Below are 18953 nucleotides of genomic sequence, written 5' to 3' on the forward strand. Positions count from 1 at the left end.
ATCAGGTAAACTGTAATTGTACTTAGAGTCTTAGACATTAAAAATTTAGAAGTAGAACTTGTACTTAAAGTGATTAAGTTTATAAATTTTGAATTTATGATTTATGATTCATCATTAATCATTATACTAATTTGTTTCTTTTTCTTCAGTTGCCATGGTTTTTTTGAAATCCATTGATGCCTCAGGAAAAACAAAGAATGCTGAATATCTTTGTGGGATAATGGATGAAGTGATAAAAGATGTGGGTGAGGAGAATGTGGTGCAAATAGTTACTGATAATGCAGCAAATTATGTTGTTGCACGAAAGCTTCTTATGGAGAGACACCCTCACCTATTTTGAACTCCTTGTGCTGCTCACTGCATTGACCTCATGTTAGAAGATCTTGGTAAACTCCCTTGGATAAAAACAGTTATAGAGCGAGGAAAGAGTGTATGCAAATTCATATATAATCATACATGGGTCTTCAACCTCATGAGGAAACAAAATGAGCAAAGGGAGTTGTCTCGTCCAGCAGTCACTAGATTTGCAATCAACTTCCTCACATTGAAATCCTTGCTTGATTCAAAGGAAGGTTTGAGACGCATGTTTGTCAGTAAGGAGTGGCTTGCATCATCATATGCAAAGACCACTGCAAGGATTGCTGCAGCTGATCATATTTTTGACGAGCCTTCTTTTTGGACACCAATTGTTGATATTGTGACGGTAATTTTCCTTTTTGTCCTCATTTCAACTTTATTTTGTTTATGAAATTTAGTTATAAATTATTGTTCATTTTTTAAAGAAAAAACTTAAAGCTGATTATTTCTTTTCCAACTTTCATAATGATTGCAGTTTATAAAGCCGCTTATTGTTCTCCTACGAACTGCTGATGGAGAGAAGCCCTCAATGGGCTACATTTATGAGGGCATGGATAGGGTGAAGGAGGCCATTCACTCTTTTTTTGCAGGGAATTGAGATAGGTATGGGCCTATATGGGATGTCATTGATAGACGATGGCACAATCTACTTCACAGGTCTATACATGCAGCGGCCTACTTCCTTAATCCAGCTTACCAATTCAGCCCACATTTCAAGGCTGATGATGAGGTGTGGAGTGGCCTCTACGATGTTGTAGAGAGAATGTTACCTGATTCAGCAGTTAGCACAGATATAGTCTATGAGATTGAGCTATTTAAGAAAGCTCAAGGGGACTTATTTGCACGAGAGTTGTGTAAGAAAAATAGGACAGCATTGATGCCTGGTAAACACTAAAAATCTTTGATTCTATATCCTAATTTCTAATAGTAATTCTATTACCATCTTAATTTGATAAATTCAAAGTGATTGATATGATTCAAAAAGTTCTTGTTTTAGATGCATGGTGGGAGATGTTTGGCACAAAGGTGTCAAATTTACAGAGGATTGCGATTCGCATCTTGAGCCAGCCATCTAGTGCATCAGGATGTGAACGTAATTGGAGTCTTTTTGAGCACATACACTCAAAGAAGCGCAATAGGTTAGTAGTGCAAAAATTAAATGATCTTGTCTTTGTTCACTACAACCTTCGCTTTCGCCATAGACAGATCCTTGGCACCGATACAACACCAATTGTATTAGAGAATGTTGATCCTCATGTAGAGTGGAACACAGAGGTGGATGATCCTGTCTTCAGTGATGAAGATGTGGAGTGGGTAGATCAGATGGATTGAGAGGGTGAGGCAATAGCGATGGCAGTTGAGAAGGCTAGAGCACGAGGAGACAGAGTGGAGGACCTTGAGGCTAGGAGTGATGGATCCCAGGCTGATGACGAGGGTTCTGTGCGTGAGGAGGATGATGATGATGAGGATGAGGAGGTTGAGGGTCAGCCTTAGAGACAGGCAGAGAGGATGGCTCTAGAGTCTTCTATGATTTATCTTAGGCGTACTCGTAGGAGGACATAGAGGATGGCTCTAGTTGTTATTTTGATATATGTTTTGAACATTTGAATTTGATACCATGGATTTTGTAATCCATGAATATTGTAGACATTTGAGTCTTTGATACTGGAGTGACACTATGTTTATTACTTTATAGTTTATAACTTTATATTATGTTATTTAGTTTTTTTTCCTTCAAAAATTCGCTTTTATACTTATGTGATCTATGCAAAATTGTGTATGTTGTGTATGTGTATTAAGTAGCTTCTATTTATCTCAATTATTGTGTATTTGATGTTAATTGACTAAAAAATGCATGAAACAATTGTAAAATTCTTTAAAATATTTGAATTTCATGAGTTTTTCAATTTTTCGAGTCCTTGCCGACTCCGGTCGCCAAGTCCGTGGCCGAGTCGGATTTTGACTTTCCAAGTCAGAGGCGAGACCGAGTCTCGTAACATTGATAAATACAATACTAGCAACATTACTTATGGGCATAAAATGGAACTTTAAGCGAACTCAGGCTTGTTATTATTAGACTATCATATAGGGTTAAATTAGGAGTAAAGATGGCTTAGTAATTATTCTATTTTCGAATCCCTAAATGGTTTAATCATGAACCCCAAGAATACTCATTAAAATTGGTAGATTAACATTGAATGATATTAAATACGGAGCATTTCAATCGGCTTAATATCGATGGTTTTCAATTTATCTAAACTTGTTATGATCCTTAGACTTTACTGAGTAGTCTAAGTATGGTTAATTCAAAAATTTCAGCTTTGATTTTTATGATACATGTCTTGATTGAAATCATTTAATTATTGTCAATGATGATATTATATCGCGTTACTTTTAACTCCATGTTTGCAAGAAGAAAATTTTATGCAGGTTTTAGGAACCTTAAGAAATGATTTTCTTCAAAACTTGACAGAAGGAAGTTTGTGAAGTGAGAATTCAAGCTGGTTGTATTTGGGAAAGAACTATACCATTCACTAGGTGTAATGGAAAAATATTTTACTTGTAAATTCATAATTTTCTCACAAACTGTTAAGGCCAAAGGTCATTTATTGATCAAAAAAAGAAATCATAGAAGCAAAAAATCCTAAATCCTAGAGCGAACCAATTTATTCCCTAAAGAATCCCACTTCATAAAAAAGTTGTTGACCAAACATTCAAACAATTTTCAATCACCTTTTTGCATTTAAAGCACATTAAAATTCCTAAAAAATGGCAAAAAAGCGTAAAACATCAGTGCAAAAACCTATAAAACCCTAGCAAAAGCTCACAAAATTGATGAATCACTCAAAAATAGGGTTGATCCATGATGAAAGAAATTCAATGTGGAATTGGTGTGGTGATGCAATACAAGGCAGGAGAATCCCCAATGGAGATGTCCTAGCCCCCAGCAAATAACCACATAGTGAAAACACAACAATACAATATCTGATACCAAATCACAACTCTTTATTCATAGATATAACTGTTTACATGCAATATGCCCGGTTGTAAGGCCTTCCGGGTTAGGGCCAAATACGAACAACAATTACAATATCAGTTTTGCAAGATTCCACAAGATCCAACTTAAAATCTCAATCCCTTGCTAGTCCAGATTCATAACTGGATAAGAACACCAAGAAGAATCCACACTTGTACCTCAGGTCCACCAAGCTATTCTTTGGTTCTTAAGCCGCAACTTCTAACTCTTCAAAGTTCGCATCTACCCTTCATCCTCTTCTCCAAGTTGGATGATCATGCCTAAAGACTCCACAAAACCCCCTACTTATACCCAACTAAGCCAGAAGTCGGCCCAGTTCATTACAAATTAAATTAATCCCTTACATTAAATATATGTTGAGCCATAAGTCAGCTACAACACAAATTAAATACCCAAAGTTGGCTCACAAACAACTTGGCACCAACAAGAACCAAGACCAAATCGAGCATCAGAAAGACCAAGTCAAGCATCAGTAAATTCCCAAGCATTGCCAAGCTCCTAGTGCACGTCGAGCTCCCAGTGTACGCCAAGCACCTAGTGAATGCTGAGCTCCATAGTGTACGCCGAGCTCCCAGTATCTTTTGAGCTCCCTTCAATAACCAAGTTACACTTCCTTCTTTGACCAAGTCCACAACTCCAAGCCAAAATCCCTCCAATCATGCAAGATTGCCTACCAACTCAGGAAGCTCCTACATCAGACACCCCAGGTTCGAAAAGATGTTCTCAGTAGCTGGAAGAACATCTTCTAGGATTTAGCACATAAATCCCAAACTATTTCTTCACATACATATCATCTAAGTCTTCAACTTGTACACTCTTTCCCTTGTTCTTCTGCTTTTTCATATCCATTCTAAGTGTGTTACAGGTCCGCTTTCCATGCAGGTCTCCAACCCTTTCAAAATCCTTCAACTCAACTCGGCTGCCAATACTTAAGTTCCTCCTACCAAGCTCTTCATTCTGCAAAGGTATCAGGGAATACTTCCTGCCACCATTCTCAAGAGTAAACACATTCTTGACACAATCATGCACAACCCTGCAATCATACTACCAAGGTCTACCAAGGAACACATGACAACTGTTCATGTCCACAATATCACACAACACTTGATCCTTATACTACCCAATCTGGAAATCAACAAGGCATTGCTCCCTCACCTCCAAAGCAGGCTAACCTTGCAACCGGCCAATCCTATAAGAATAAGGGTGTCTCACTCTCTTCAAACCAAGTTTTTGAACCATCTCCTCATCAACAAGGTTATTAGTACTACCACCATCCACAATCACCCTGCAGACTTTACCACCAGACTCACAACAAGTCTTGAACAAACTAGTCCCTGACAAGAATCCAATGTCTTCTGACCAACCAGTACTCACCAAGCTAGCAAACTCTCTCCTTGCTTGGGTTGACTGTCTTGTACTGTAAAATCATTCACAACACCTTTCTTACCATTTGATGTAGTACAAGGTAGGAGAATCCCTAATGGAGATGTCCTAGCCCCCAACAAATAACCACACAGCGGAAACACAACAACAATGCAACACAAATGCAAGATCTGATACCAAATCACAACTCTTTATTCATAGATATAATTGTTTACATGCAATATACAAATGGCAATTACAATATTAGTTCTGCAAGATCCCACAAGATCCAACTTACAATCTCAATTCTAGCTAGTCCAGATTCATAACTGGATAAGAACACCAAGAAGAAACCACACTTGTACCTCAAGTCCACCAAGCTATTCTTTGGTTCTTAAGCCACAACTTCTAACTCTTCAAAGTTCGCATCTACCCTTCATCCTCTTCTCCAAGATGGATGATCATGCCTAAAGACTCCACAAAACCCCCTACTTATACCTAACTAAGCCACAAGTCAGCCCAATTCATTACAAATTAAATTAATCCTTTACATTAAATATATGTTGAGCCACAAGTCAGCTACAACACAAATTAAACACCTAAAGTTGGCTCACAGACAACTCGACACCAACAAGAACCAAGACTAAATTGAGCGTCAGAAAGACCAAGCCGAGCATCAATAAATTCCCAAGCATTGTCGAGTTCCCAATGCATGTTGAGCACCATAGTGTATGTCAAGCTCCCAATGTACGTCGAGCTCCTAGTGAATGTCGAGCAGCACAGTGTACGCTGAGCTCCCTTCAATGACCGAGTTACACTTCCTTCTTTGCCTAAGTCCACAACTCCAAGCCAAAATCCCTCCAATCATGTAGGATTGCCAACAAGTCCAGGATGCTCCTGCATCATGTGGAAACAATTTGTTATTTTATCCCTTTGGTTTTCTTTCTGACCTCTTAAAAGCCCTAAATGAAGGAGCAAGAGGAGAAATGGCAATCAACAACCAAAGTTTAAAGGGTCTCCAGCATCCTAAATTGTGGGGGCACATGAGATAATGTTAAGGCAATTAATGAATTTTCTCTAAATTGCAATTTCAACGTGACCCAAGCTCTCTACACACCTTGCCCCATGGATTATGGTGTAATCAAATATATAACTAATATTATACAATAATTATAAAGTTATAACTATTATGTGCTATTATAGATGGCCCTTTAATAGGGAAGCAACGAACTAATTTTATTATAGAGTTTTCAAATTTTGAATTTTTATTGACTATTAATAGTTATATACTAAATTCAAGGGTGAGGTTTTAGCACAAATGTGGGGGATTGAGCACAAGTCCCAGGAAATCTGGGACATGTTTATACCTCCATACTGAGGAAGGCGCGAATAAACAGAGAGGAGAGGAAGGTGGAGCAAAGGAAGATGTAGAAAATCCCGAGTGACTACACAACTAACTGGGAGTTGGTTCTCTACTCGGGCCTGGGAAGGAGGAATTTAATAAGAGTAGACTCAAATTCCAACTTGCAAACTACTAAAGGGGCATTGATGTTGTAGAGGTAAATATGCAAGGAAATGAGGAGCAAGTATGGAAGAGAACATGTAGAGAACATAGATGAGATCGAGGCTGTGGAATTGCCAATAGAGGAGCTCACAAACAAGGTCGAGGATAGGGAAGAGCAAAGCAAAGCCAAGGGGCAGATGTAGTGGAGAGAAATAACAAAACAACAAGGATGACGCACGTGGCTTTTGGGTGGTGACTCTCATCAATTATTTGCTGATAGGTTTTGTTGTGTTCGATTATTGTACATTTTGAATCACCCTTCTATTGTTTTGAGAAGTTGAAATGGGTGCATACCTTTTTGTATTTTGCATGTATATGGGCAATTAAATCGCTATGTATGTAATGGAGAATTACCATGAATGCCAAGTGCAAGAGGGTTAGAGGGCCAATCTCAAAATGTTATGTATCGGTGGGGGGAGGATGGTATTGTAGACAATACTCTTATTTTATGTAATTTCTTTCAAACTATATACAAAGCAATATTTACCAAGCAAAAAAAATAGTTGTATAATAAATTATTATAAATAATGTAACATTTATGGGGATCACCTTGTGCTGTTGTGGTTGCATTGTTAATGGTGCAACCAAGGTTCAAATCCCCACTTGGCCCAAAAATAATGTTAATGTTGATTGGCTTCGCCTTAGTTGTCGTGTGTGATGGTGGATAGGTGCACATATATGGAGAAATAATAGAGAGATCATGGTGTTCAAGTCAATGGAGATGGAGATAACGATGGCCAGCTCTCAAGATCGTCGTTCGGCTAGCAATGCTCGCAAACCTTGTGTTAGACCCACATTGGGTGTGTTGGTTATGCCCCTTGAGCTTAGTGTCCCTGTTGGGCTTTTGTGCTCGCAGCTCTTGGGTGCTGAATTCGGGGACGAGGTTACCCAAATTTGTGGCCTCACTAGTTCATAGCTCCAGTCACAAGAGAAATATTATTGATAAAAAAGATGTGAAATTTATAATGCGTATGTATTGTTAATATACAATTAATATATTCAGATATATATATGATTTTTACCAAGTTCGAACCACAGGCTTTTTGAGCCCCGTGGACAGCAAAAAAGTATTTTTTTAGCAAAACAGAATTAAATTTCTCTTATTTGAAAGCTGTGTTAAAGATTCAAGCATTCACAACTGAAGAATAAATGAATGCTTACAAGTTACAAATACTCTCAGGCATCCAACATCAGTTATTTCCAATGCTGGTTACCGATCTTACCCTATTGATTGTAATGCATGCATGTTTATTTCGTTGAGTAAACTCTAGAATCCTTTTCTTTGTCATTTGCTCTCGGCTGGAACTGAAAGCAAACCATCTGTTAAACTTAAAATATGTTATCTTTGTTATATGCTATTTTTTTATGATATTTGTAAGTTTGAAGCAAGTCTATCAAAGAGAGAACTCAGATTTAACTACATTCATTTGAAAGATTAAGGAAAATAGTGTGGTTTATCTATTCTCTTTTTGAGGATATTATAGCTTAATTCATCCACAAACTCTCCCTTATTAAGACAAGAGACTTTTAATTCAGTTACGCTTAAATTTATGGTATGAGCACTATGACTATATGATGGTAAGATCACTATGATTACAAGTTTATGGTGTTTTTGTTATTTAAATGTGTTTATGCTACTATGCTACATTCTAATTCTAACTCATACTTCATAAATCTGTATATATACACATATTTTTTATAGTTTTTATATGTTTTCTACTAACGAACCCAAACCCCTTTTCAAAATTTTGACAAATTTGTGAACCAGTTCTTGAACTTCAAACTTGGAACCAAACCCGAACCGGTTTTATGGTGTTTCTGTTATTTAAATGTGTTTATACTACTATGCTACATTCTAATTCTAACTCATACTTCATAAATATATATATATATATTTTTTTTTTATAATTTTTATATGTTTTCTACTAACGAACCCAAACCCCTTTCTAAATTTTGACGAATTTGTGAACCAGTTCTTGAACTTCAAACTTGGAACCAAACCCGAACCGGTAACTTAGGATTTTTAAATTATAATTAATATTTTAATTTCATCATTAACATTAATCTGCACTTGAAATAGTAGTTATCAGAACTGGTGGCTTGCTAATCCTTTAATTCCAACTAAACAAATGTCTTTTTGTTGAATTCTACTCCATATAAAGGACTTACCGATTGTCATTATGGAATAAAAAGCATTACAATTGTGAAATATCACTTGATAAGCTTTGTCTAATATTGAACTGCCCCTACAAAACTCATTGCCTCAATCACAATGAAATTCTTTGAAAACATAAAAATGGTCTCTACTTTAAATAAATTTCTGCTCTAGATAAATTCCTAACAGTAGCAAGATCAATGTCAGATAAATTTTGATCTCAATTAATTCATAGACTTGGCCAATATTTGATCTTAGACTTAAGACAAATATTTGGCAACAACCTTCTGAAAAAGTTAGTGGATATTTTCCTATGTATCATCAATATGAATATAAACAAAAAAATCTATTTTTTACTATTCATTTTGATTTTAGGTACTTCATAGACTTGGCAATATTTAATCTCACACTTAGGCAACCACTTGTAAACATAATTCGAGCATTTTTTAACACAAACATTTCGAGAAATGTAATTATCAAGACAAAAACAGATGAATGACTTGGTGTACATGGACAAAAACAGGAACTATTGAGGAAGACTCCTTCATTGACCTTGATGAGATTGATCCAGATTCCTAGTGGAATGTTGCACCTTCTGATTATGATGTTGATGATTATGTTATTGAGCCTGATGATTCATAACTCATGGAAGAAGCCAGCCTTCCAACTCATATGTCACAGGAGTTAGTGTGGGCGATTTCCAAGGAGATGCATCATAAGGGTGATGTCTCCTAGCATGTCATTGGCTACATTTGATTGTTTGGAACTCTGTACTTAGTTTATAGGTTGATTTTGTACGTCAGATTCTATATTGTAATTGGCATTTTGGCATAAGTCTCCATCTATGCTATTGTGGTATGTTTTGTGCAATGTAAGCAACAATACGAATATAAACAATAAAAATCTATTTCCTACAACTGAAAGGTTGAAATCTATATTTTATTTGCTCTTAATTTATCTATGTTGTGGAAATGCCTTTTAATATTAAAAAAAATAGTTTTTCACTATTTTTCTTCAATTTTTTTTTTTTGTAAATCTGTTTTTTCCCCCATTTTTTCTTGAATTTTTCAAAAAATCCTACTCCTTTGGTTTGCCGATTTATTTTCGAAAAGGTTTATGCTTCTATGTACTTAATGTTTTTTTATGACGTCTCATATACTATTATGATGCTCATTGTAATGTATATTTAATAAAATGAAATAACTTATCATTACAATGTTTGCTAACATGCAACGGGAAATGCAATGACCTCTAGAGGTGCAATAAAACATTGGAAAGGAGATAATGACATTATAAATCACATGTTTCCAAAACAATAGAAATTACTTTCTTTCAACTATATAATAATACATTTAGTTGCAGCCTAATTTGAAGAGTCCATCCTCTTTATCATACACCATTCATACTAGCAATCCAAACAATGAAAACAACTAAATGTCCATTCAACATTTACCTTGGAGGTACCAAAATAATTGTTCCCGTGCAGTAATAGGTGGCTATAACTTACACCATGAAGTGATGATCCCTAAAACATATGAGACATACAAAATTTAAGAGCCACTAGGTAGTTGCAAACAAAAATGCCAGGAAGTAAGGTTCAACTATACTAGAGAAATAACAACAGCTGAATCAATTCAAATTTGTATTAAAAATCTCATAATTGTGTGAGTAAAACTGAAAATAGTACAAAACATTTTGCATTATTTAGTACCTGATGTATATGGACAAGCACTTGGGAACCACAAGTGGATTATATGAGAAGGCAAGCCCATCAAGGTTTTTATTTCTTTGATTCAACTTCTAACTCTTTGATATTCAAGTTCAGGAAGAAATTTTTCAAGTTCTTTTATTTTTTATTTTTAAAGAAATAAAGAAAAAAGTTTAGCTATCTATTTTAAGATTTTTGTATATTTATTTTTGCACTTGTATACTTGACGTTCATAGTTTTTTTCTAATTTAAATTTACTAAATTTCTTATAACAAGAAGAAATCAGATTGTATTGTGCAAGAATGACCACTAGTGGTAGTCAAAGTTCAGGTAGAGAAAAGGAGCCAATAGATTCAAAATTGATGTAGGATCTCCTTTATACAGACATACCACAAGAATATAGCAGGTTCAAGAGGTGGATCATATATTTGGAGTATAATGTATGTGACAGTAAACTATTCAATAGTTCATATTCTGGAGTTAAACTTCATTTTATGGGCCCTTCCGATAAAGGAATAGGAATGTGCAAAAACAAAGATAGGAAAGGGATGTCTAATGCACAAATAACAAAATTTATAAAAGAACAAGAATAGGCTGATAAATTGGCTAGAAGATCAAAACAAACTTCTTATCAACCTCCATCCGAAAAGAAAAAAAATGCAATTACCCACTGAACTAGTTGTATCCTCCAAACATCTATTCTAGCAAGTACCTACACCAAAAGAGGAAGAAAAAGTAGAAATTTCTGTCTACAAAAGAGGTCTATTGAACACAACATTTAAAATGGAGGAAGGAGAGCTGGTTGATCAAGCCATCACCATATTGAAAGGGGATGGTGGCAGCCATCAATAAAGCACTAGTTGATTACACAAGTCCCAAGTATGAAAAGGTGTGCACCACCCTATCACAAAATGAGAGGACTTCTATAGAGAGATCTCACCAACTTGTTAGAAATTCTTGGAAAGCTTCAGGTATTTCTATTGTTTTTTTATGGATGGAATGATACAAGAAACAACCATTGATTAATGTGATTGCAATATCCCCAAAAGGAGCAATGTTTTTAATTTTTAAGGGAAGTTGATTGTAAATGAGAAGTAAAAGATGCACAGTTCCTTTCCAAAATTCTCAATGAAGCCATACAAATAGTAGGTATTGAGAATGTGGTCCACGTGGTTACAAACAACACCAAAAATTGTAGGGGTGCAGGTGCTTTGGTTGAGGGTTTGTATGACCATATTTTTTTGACACCATGCACCATACACTCCCTCAAATTGGTCATGCAACAAATTGGCACTCAAATAGATTGGGTGAAACAAATATACCAAGAGGGGAAGGACATACAGATGTTTGTAATGAACCATCAACTGTCACAATCAATATTCAGATCATTTTCCAAATTGGAGTTGTTGAAGGTAAATTGTATTACTAAATTCAAATTATTTATTTAATTTAAATAAATTTTATGTCATGTTGAATTATTAAAAATGTATATAACTTTGCTCAATATTTATTGACATATTGTTATTAACTTGCTTAGGTTGTTGAGACTCGATTTGCATCTCATGCTATTGTTATGACATGACTTATCGAGTTGCAAATGGCATTGAAACAAATGGTTATTTCCAACAATTCAGGTGTACGAAAAGCTTCACATTTAGAGGGCTCAAAGGTCAAGGCATCAGTCTTGGATGATGATGGGCTTTTGTGCAATTTGTATTGGATTAGACCAATTCTATCATGACTATGCTCCGATTTGTTGTTATAGACAGACCTTGTTCGAAGATGTGTATGATGGCATGGAGATAATGGCAGAAGGTAAAAATTTCCATAAAAAACACATGAGAATGACTGACACAATGTGAAATCTTATGCAATAAGGTCGAAACAATCATTCATCATCCTTGCAAAAAGATGACCACTCCATTGCACCTCGTCTCATATGCCTTGTCTTAGAGGTACTGTAGGAAATACTTGCTATATCAGATAAAGAAACAGCACACGCAGATGAATAAGTTACTAATGGGTGCTACAAAGCTTTTCAAAGATTCTTTCAAGATGATATGTACAAAATAGTTAGGATAGAATTTTGCTTATTTGCCTCGAGAGAAAAACTTCGTACATTTGCAATAACCAAAACGACATGGGATCTATCACATGATTGTACCCCTATGATCAACCAATTAAGCATCTACAACCTCTTGCAATCAGGGTCCTCTCACGAGTTTCCTTTATTTTTGGTTTATGTATTCCATTATTTAGTGCTTAACATTCTTTAATTTGGTAAGTAGGAGATATTTTACATAGTTGAACCCTAATAGCAACATCACAATTCTTTAATCTGCTTTTCATTTTTATGTTTAATTTTGTGAATATTGTACAAGTTGTAAGTTCTTTTGTTATCACTCAATAACATATGCCATATATCGCTGCTAATATGGCTTTCTTTGTTTGTATAATCCATTTCGTCTAGGAAGTATAAACAGCACTGGAATCTCTTGTCTCATGCTTGCGAGTCTTTCCATCCTTCTGATCACTAAATGCTCCTTCGATTCTATTCTACTCCTGTCCATCTCTTCCAACCGTAATGTTGATCTGATAGTTCCTTTTTGTCACTGTTTGAACCCTTCTTCTGTTTTTATGCACTCAGAAATTTGATTCAAACACTATTGGTCTTTTATTATGCGATGCACACATGCCTCCTATTCCTCATATGGGGAATAATCACTTCTCTATTGTCATCTCTGGACTCCCACTTTCTTGTATTGTAAGTCATGGTTGTCTTTGAAAAACAGTTCAATGTATACCATCGTTGCTACCATTGCCTTTTTGGAAACCCACAATATTGTTTATCAATTATCACATAGCTGAAATGATCATTTTATTATCATGGCAATTTTGACTTATCTTTTCTGCCACTTCATCTCAACTTATTTTCATAGCTTCGTGGAATAGATTGATTATTAATATATTCATTCATTTGATGACTTTTTAAGACTTGTCTTCTGACTTTAGATATGTATCATTCATAAATATCAAGCCATACGTATTCAGTACTTTTAATTATATTAGTTCCAAAGCAGATATCCTTGTGCTAGTATCCAAATTAATGCATATTACTCTTTGTTATCATGTCCTCAATGCTGTTGTCCATAATATAATCAAACTTCTCCATAGTTGTCTCTTATAAACTTAGTCACTGCTTATAATGGTGCATCTATCTCCTCATGTAGTCGGATACTTCACAAATCATGTAGTCAGATACTTCACAAATAAAGTTGACCATAATTGAACTATATGAACACAACTTTCTCAGTTATATCAAAGACCCTTCTGAACAATGCTTTCTCTTTACTTTCCTTTGACATCAATAACAATATTTCCATCAGGCCCCTATGTCCAATTACTCCCTACAAACACCTGTAAATAACCAAAGTAGGTCAATTGGACTAAATAGTACAATAAATACATTACCAACATTCTATTAATCTCAGTGGATTCTCCAAATGCAATTCCAAAAACATACTGCCAAGTCCAGTCTCATTAATTACAGCAATGCTATAGGACTCAGAGTCACTGAAACTTGCCACACTGATTTTTATGCAGACTTGGACCTACCACTCAAACTTGGCCAAGAATTCAGAAGACTTGACACATTGATAAAAACATCAAAAATAGAGATTTCTAAAGAGTTCATATTTGTACAAAACACCCTTCAACAAATAAAATTTAGAAACTCAATAAAGTAATCATATAGAAGCCACTTTGATCGCTTACACAAGTATACATCAAAAACATGAGTATAGAGTGCTTTTTAGCTTAAATAAACAACCTATCTATCTATCTATCTATATAATTCAAAACTTATAGCTTAAACTATGTGCATAGTTTTTAATGAATGCTTCATATCACATTTTCATGATCCTCCATTAAATGTAGTGTTTCAGATGAAGAATTTGCAACATTAGCCTACTAAAACTAGAGTGGCAAGAGGCTAGGAGATAAGATAAGATAAATTTATTAATGTCCAACAAGAGACCAACAAGTGTCTAAGGGACTGAAAGTTACAAACAAGGGAAACCACCCACAGCAGGGACACCAAATGGTGCCCACGAAAGAACAAATCAATAAAGCAACAAAGAAGCAAAGAAAGACACCAAGGAAAATTACTAGGGGTCCTTCCTTGGCTGGAAGAAGCCTATCACCAAAGGATAAGGAACAGGGCAAGTAAGGGTCTTGGAATGCCTCTGAATACTGTTAGATGAGGAGTGTCGTTGTCCGGTGAGTCCTGAACAGGGTCTCACTGATCTAATGTGACTGGGAGTAGGAGTGCAGAATTGTTGTTTCATGCCCCTAGCAGGAGACATGGGCACATAAAAGTCGGTGATACACTAATCCAAAGCCTAGTGCTGAGGAAAAAAATAGTTGCAAAGTATAGTCTTAAAGTTGAGTGGCCTCCTGAAGATAAAGCACCAGGCAATGTTGGTTAATGTAATTGAAAAAAGTCGATAAGGACTTGCAATCTTGGAAAAGACAGTAAAACCTCCCTCTGATCTCATAGTAGATGAGACAACGAAAGAGGAAGTGAATCTTTGTTTCCGTCTTTGCCAAGGTACATAAATGGCAAATATGGTCCTCTCTATCAACGTGATGGTCAGTCTAGTATTTAAGCTAGTGGGATCCAACTTTCAAGGAAGTTGGAACCAAGAGAAATATGAAGGGCATGGCACCAACATCGAGAAAAATATACAGGATGCACGATAATCCCATCCCGGATATCTAAGAAATGCTCAGCATAAAAGACCATCCACGAACACAACCCTTGCAGAGGGTTGATCCAAGTCGTCCTAATGTACTTTTTGTAAATATCTAGTCTCACATGCCTGTTCAATTCCTGACAAGAGGGGAGTAGATGAGTGGGAGCATCTAGAGAAAACTGATAGCGAGGGAGATGATCAATCTCGATCCTAATCGAACCCAGTAGATAAGCGGCTTGAGCATACCAACAGCAAGCCCTAGTGGATGGATCAAAACCAGCAACAATGACTGAAGAGTAGTAAGCCAAGTAGGAATATATGTGTCGGCCACAAGTTGAATCCACAAAGCCCCGGAGACAATGAAGAAACCAAACCAGATCAAAGATGACCACAAGTCTGAAGGGGTGAGCCCCAAACTCCGCCAAAATAACACTCCAAGGAGTGGAATAGTGACATTTGATGATACGCCTAAGGAAAAGCATCTAAACCAACTCAACCAAGGACTAGTCACAATCCAAGAAGGAGGCGCCCCAAACCACTAAACCGTATAAGACTATGGGTCTAACCAAAGAGTCCAAGAGGGACAATTTGGAGGAAGTGTCCTAAAAAAGGTGTCTAAAGCATTGTCTCTCTAACATGGCAAGGTAGCCTAGCCCTTTATTAATCCTAGGCCGAACAATGGGTCTCAAGCTGAAACGGGGGCAAGAGAACTTTGCCCTGAGGTAAGTGTACAAAGAAACGATCTCTATCACTTGGCCCTATAAACAAAAATGGAGGTGTGAAGTTTTTAGATAGTTGAAGGCCATATCCCGAGTCTTACTCATGTTAACAACAAGTTGACGTTGGTCACAAAAAGAGGTCAGCCTATCAAGAAGCCTATGAAGCCCCTCAAGAGAAGATGCTAGAAGAATCACATAATCGACAGAGAGGAAAATAGAGATCATGACTTGGTGTAAGTAGCAACTGTCACTGGGGAGCGAGGAATCCTGGAGGAAAGCCTCAAGCTAATCAATATAAGTGCCAAACAAAGTAGGGGAGAGAGGGCATCCCTCCTTCACCCCAATAGTTTTCTGGATAGGGAACGAAAAGCCCTCGAAAGTCCTCAATCTGCCCACAACAGTCTTGTAGAGCCTTATGATCGTCATTAGTAGTCTTTGAAACCCCAAAGTTTCTAAGTCTCTTAAAAGTAGCACCCGGAGGATAAAATCAAATGCCTTATGAAAATTCACAAACTAGCAATAGATTTTCGCTAAACGGTGGCAAGTCTCCTCAATGATAGTCCACAACATCAAGATATTGTCCATGATCTGAAAGTCTGGCCCAAACCTACCTGACCTCTCTCGCCCTACAATGTCCCCTATCAAGTACACCGGTAAGAATGACACTCAAAGCAGTGGCATGGAGTTTGGCAAAGGTATGCTTGATCATGATGGTCCTGTAGTTATCGAGGTCTGAAACTCACCCAAATTTATGAATTAGATAAATCATCTCGACCAATGGTCCGAAAAACTGGTGCACACAACTTTATTAAAGAGCATGGGAAGGTAGGAGCCCCCAACCAAAATACCAAGCTTGAGGAGTTCCACCTGGAACCCTTCCTCGTCAACCGCTCTGCTACATCTCAAAGATTTGACAACCTCATAAATGCTAGAGGGAGTAATTAAGTGGCAATGGGGAGGGGGGGTGGGGTGAATGGAGGGCATAAAATAGTTGTAGGTTTATTTTTCCTAGGGACGTATGGGGATAAATTAGAGATGCATAGAAATAGTGTTGGGGATAGAAGGTGTAACATCCTGCTCCTGAGAGTTTTCCTATATAAAGAAAAGTAAAATAAACCAACAACTAATTTATTTTTCTTTATATGTTTGGTTGGTTTTTTTAATTTTTCTTTTTAATTAAATTATTATTTAATCCATTTTAGATTCTACTATATTTAAATTTGTTATTATTATTGATTCTTTATATTTTATTTTTATTATTATTTATTATTAATTCTAATTCCTAAAAGGGGACCTCACATTCCGCCCTTCCCCAAAATTGTTTGCTCTCAACAAAAATTGATAAAAAAACTAATAACATACTTGATATAGACGTTAGACAATTGTTTAAAACTTTTATACATAGGAAGAATCCTACTTAAAATTACTGCTACGTGCAAAATTGAGGAAAACTTGCTAAAACCATGCCCCATCTCTTAAATAAAGATCATTCGAAAATGAAATTTACTGAATTCATTAAAAATAAGCAACAATGAATATTTATCGGTGATCATACTATGAAAATTAACTTGAAATTGAACATAAAACAAAAAAAATCTAGTATAACATGTCGAAAGCACGGCTTTAACATCATCTAGATGCTTGAGTGGAGATCTCAAGGTACAACCAAGGAGTTAGTAATCCTATAAAGGAAGTTCAAAATGAATACCAATAGCACTATTGTAACTTGTTAACATACAAATAATTTATAGTTTAAGTCATCCTTTTAACTAATATTCTTAAAATTCTCCATGTTTTATGTTGAATCCGTGTCATAGTCAGCAATGTCATTTTTTTTATCTCTAGTGTCTTTCCAAGGCTATTAGAAGGAGCTTTCCAACACATCGAACAAGGCAAAGATCAAAGCTCAAAGGCAAGAAACTGAAAATGCACAAAGCGATGAAATTTTGTTTCCCTTTTAGAAGATGCACACCTCTCTGAAGGGATGCATGAAATCTCAAAAAATGAAAATGTTAATCAATAAATAGGAGTGTGCCTCTATGAAGTAAAAGACCATTAAAATTTGTTAAAAATTGTCACTCCATTGACCAGCACGTACCTAATAAAGGGACACATACAACCGTTGAAGTCAAAAATTGCAATGCCATAGTGAAGCATGCAATGTACAACAAAATGAGAAACTTCTAAAAATACCAAAATATGCAAGGCATATATTAGTGCTCATCTCATGCAAGAAGGTCAACCATTAAGTTTTCAAAAGATATAAGGCAATACAAAGGAGCAAACTTCATAGTACAAAGACAAAAACATTTTAAAACAGAAAAATAAATAAAAGAATGTTATTCCATACACAGACACATCACTTCACAGGCCAAACAATTTGTTTAATATCCTAAATCATCAAAAGATTATTGCTCTATTGGTCAATTTGAATGGATCACAAGGAGCCCACAAATAATCAAGACTTGTTGAATGTAAAGGCATGTGATGCTCTATAGGGACAACTTTGGCCAAATGTATACCCCTATGTCCCTGTTAAACTTAAAGAATCTAGTATCTATGCATTTGTGATTCGCACTCCCAATATGAACATGTTACTTGTGAAAAGGAAAATTTTTTGTCAACAATACGAAAATAATTGCAGACTTTCAAAGCACTATCAACAAAATCAACTTCAAAGCATTCTTAGCAAGGTGTTCACAACAGTTTCGTCTGATATTAAAGCAATTACTGACAACGCTGCAGTCATCAAAGAGTGATATATGAGTAATTTGCAAAGCATTTAGACTTTTAGAGTTTTAACATTAAAGAGGACTATAAATTAATCTTTGCCATAAATTTGACAGGTAACAGAAGAATGCTGACAGGAATCATGCTTTTCTTCAATTTCTAATATGCATATTAAAGCACTTCTTTCTGTGGTCCCATTGAGCTCTATGCTATAGGTGACTTCAATTTTTCTTGAGGTTTCTTTCAGGTCTAGAGTCTAGAAACCTGTGCAACTTTAGAAAAAAGTACTACTTATGCATGTTTCACTAGGGAAGTAGACACTTCAATTTGAATGAAAGATGGACAAATTCAAACATTTGTAATAGAAGTTAATGCTCTAAAAAGATAAACGGAAGTTTGTTCTACTCCAAGATACCCTAAAAGAGGTATACTACAAATTAAAATCAGCACTAGATATGGCACCAGTATTTCTTAGTCAATTTTCCAGATGTGTGTCAAGACTCGGTATAAATCAGTGAACTCCTAGTTTTCGTGTACCTATATCTGTAATTTAACTCTGAGATTTTA

At 35.9% G+C, this 18953-nt stretch overlaps 1 protein-coding gene across 25 annotated transcripts in view; it reads right to left on the minus strand.

The window, feature by feature from the left end:
* The window catches only part of CNX2 (cofactor of nitrate reductase and xanthine dehydrogenase 2), a 130160-nt gene that overhangs the window by 14882 nt on the left and 96325 nt on the right, over positions 1 to 18953 (minus strand). For 12 of the 25 annotated variants that reach the window (XR_016362272.1, XR_016362276.1, XM_089819971.1 and 9 more), the window contains one exon: positions 9780 to 10000. The gene's annotated coding sequence lies outside the window, so the exon portion shown is untranslated. Of the gene's footprint in view, positions 1 to 9779; positions 10001 to 17208; positions 17755 to 18953 lie in introns of those variants that run through there. The other 13 variants (XR_016362270.1, XR_016362269.1, XR_016362274.1 and 10 more) reach the window with 4 other exon arrangements.

The sequence above is a fragment of the Cupressus sempervirens genome, chromosome 3 (assembly GCF_028749045.1).
Source record: "Cupressus sempervirens isolate cs-2001-9-10 chromosome 3, ASM2874904v1, whole genome shotgun sequence".
Taxonomy (NCBI): Eukaryota; Viridiplantae; Streptophyta; class Pinopsida; order Cupressales; family Cupressaceae; genus Cupressus; species Cupressus sempervirens.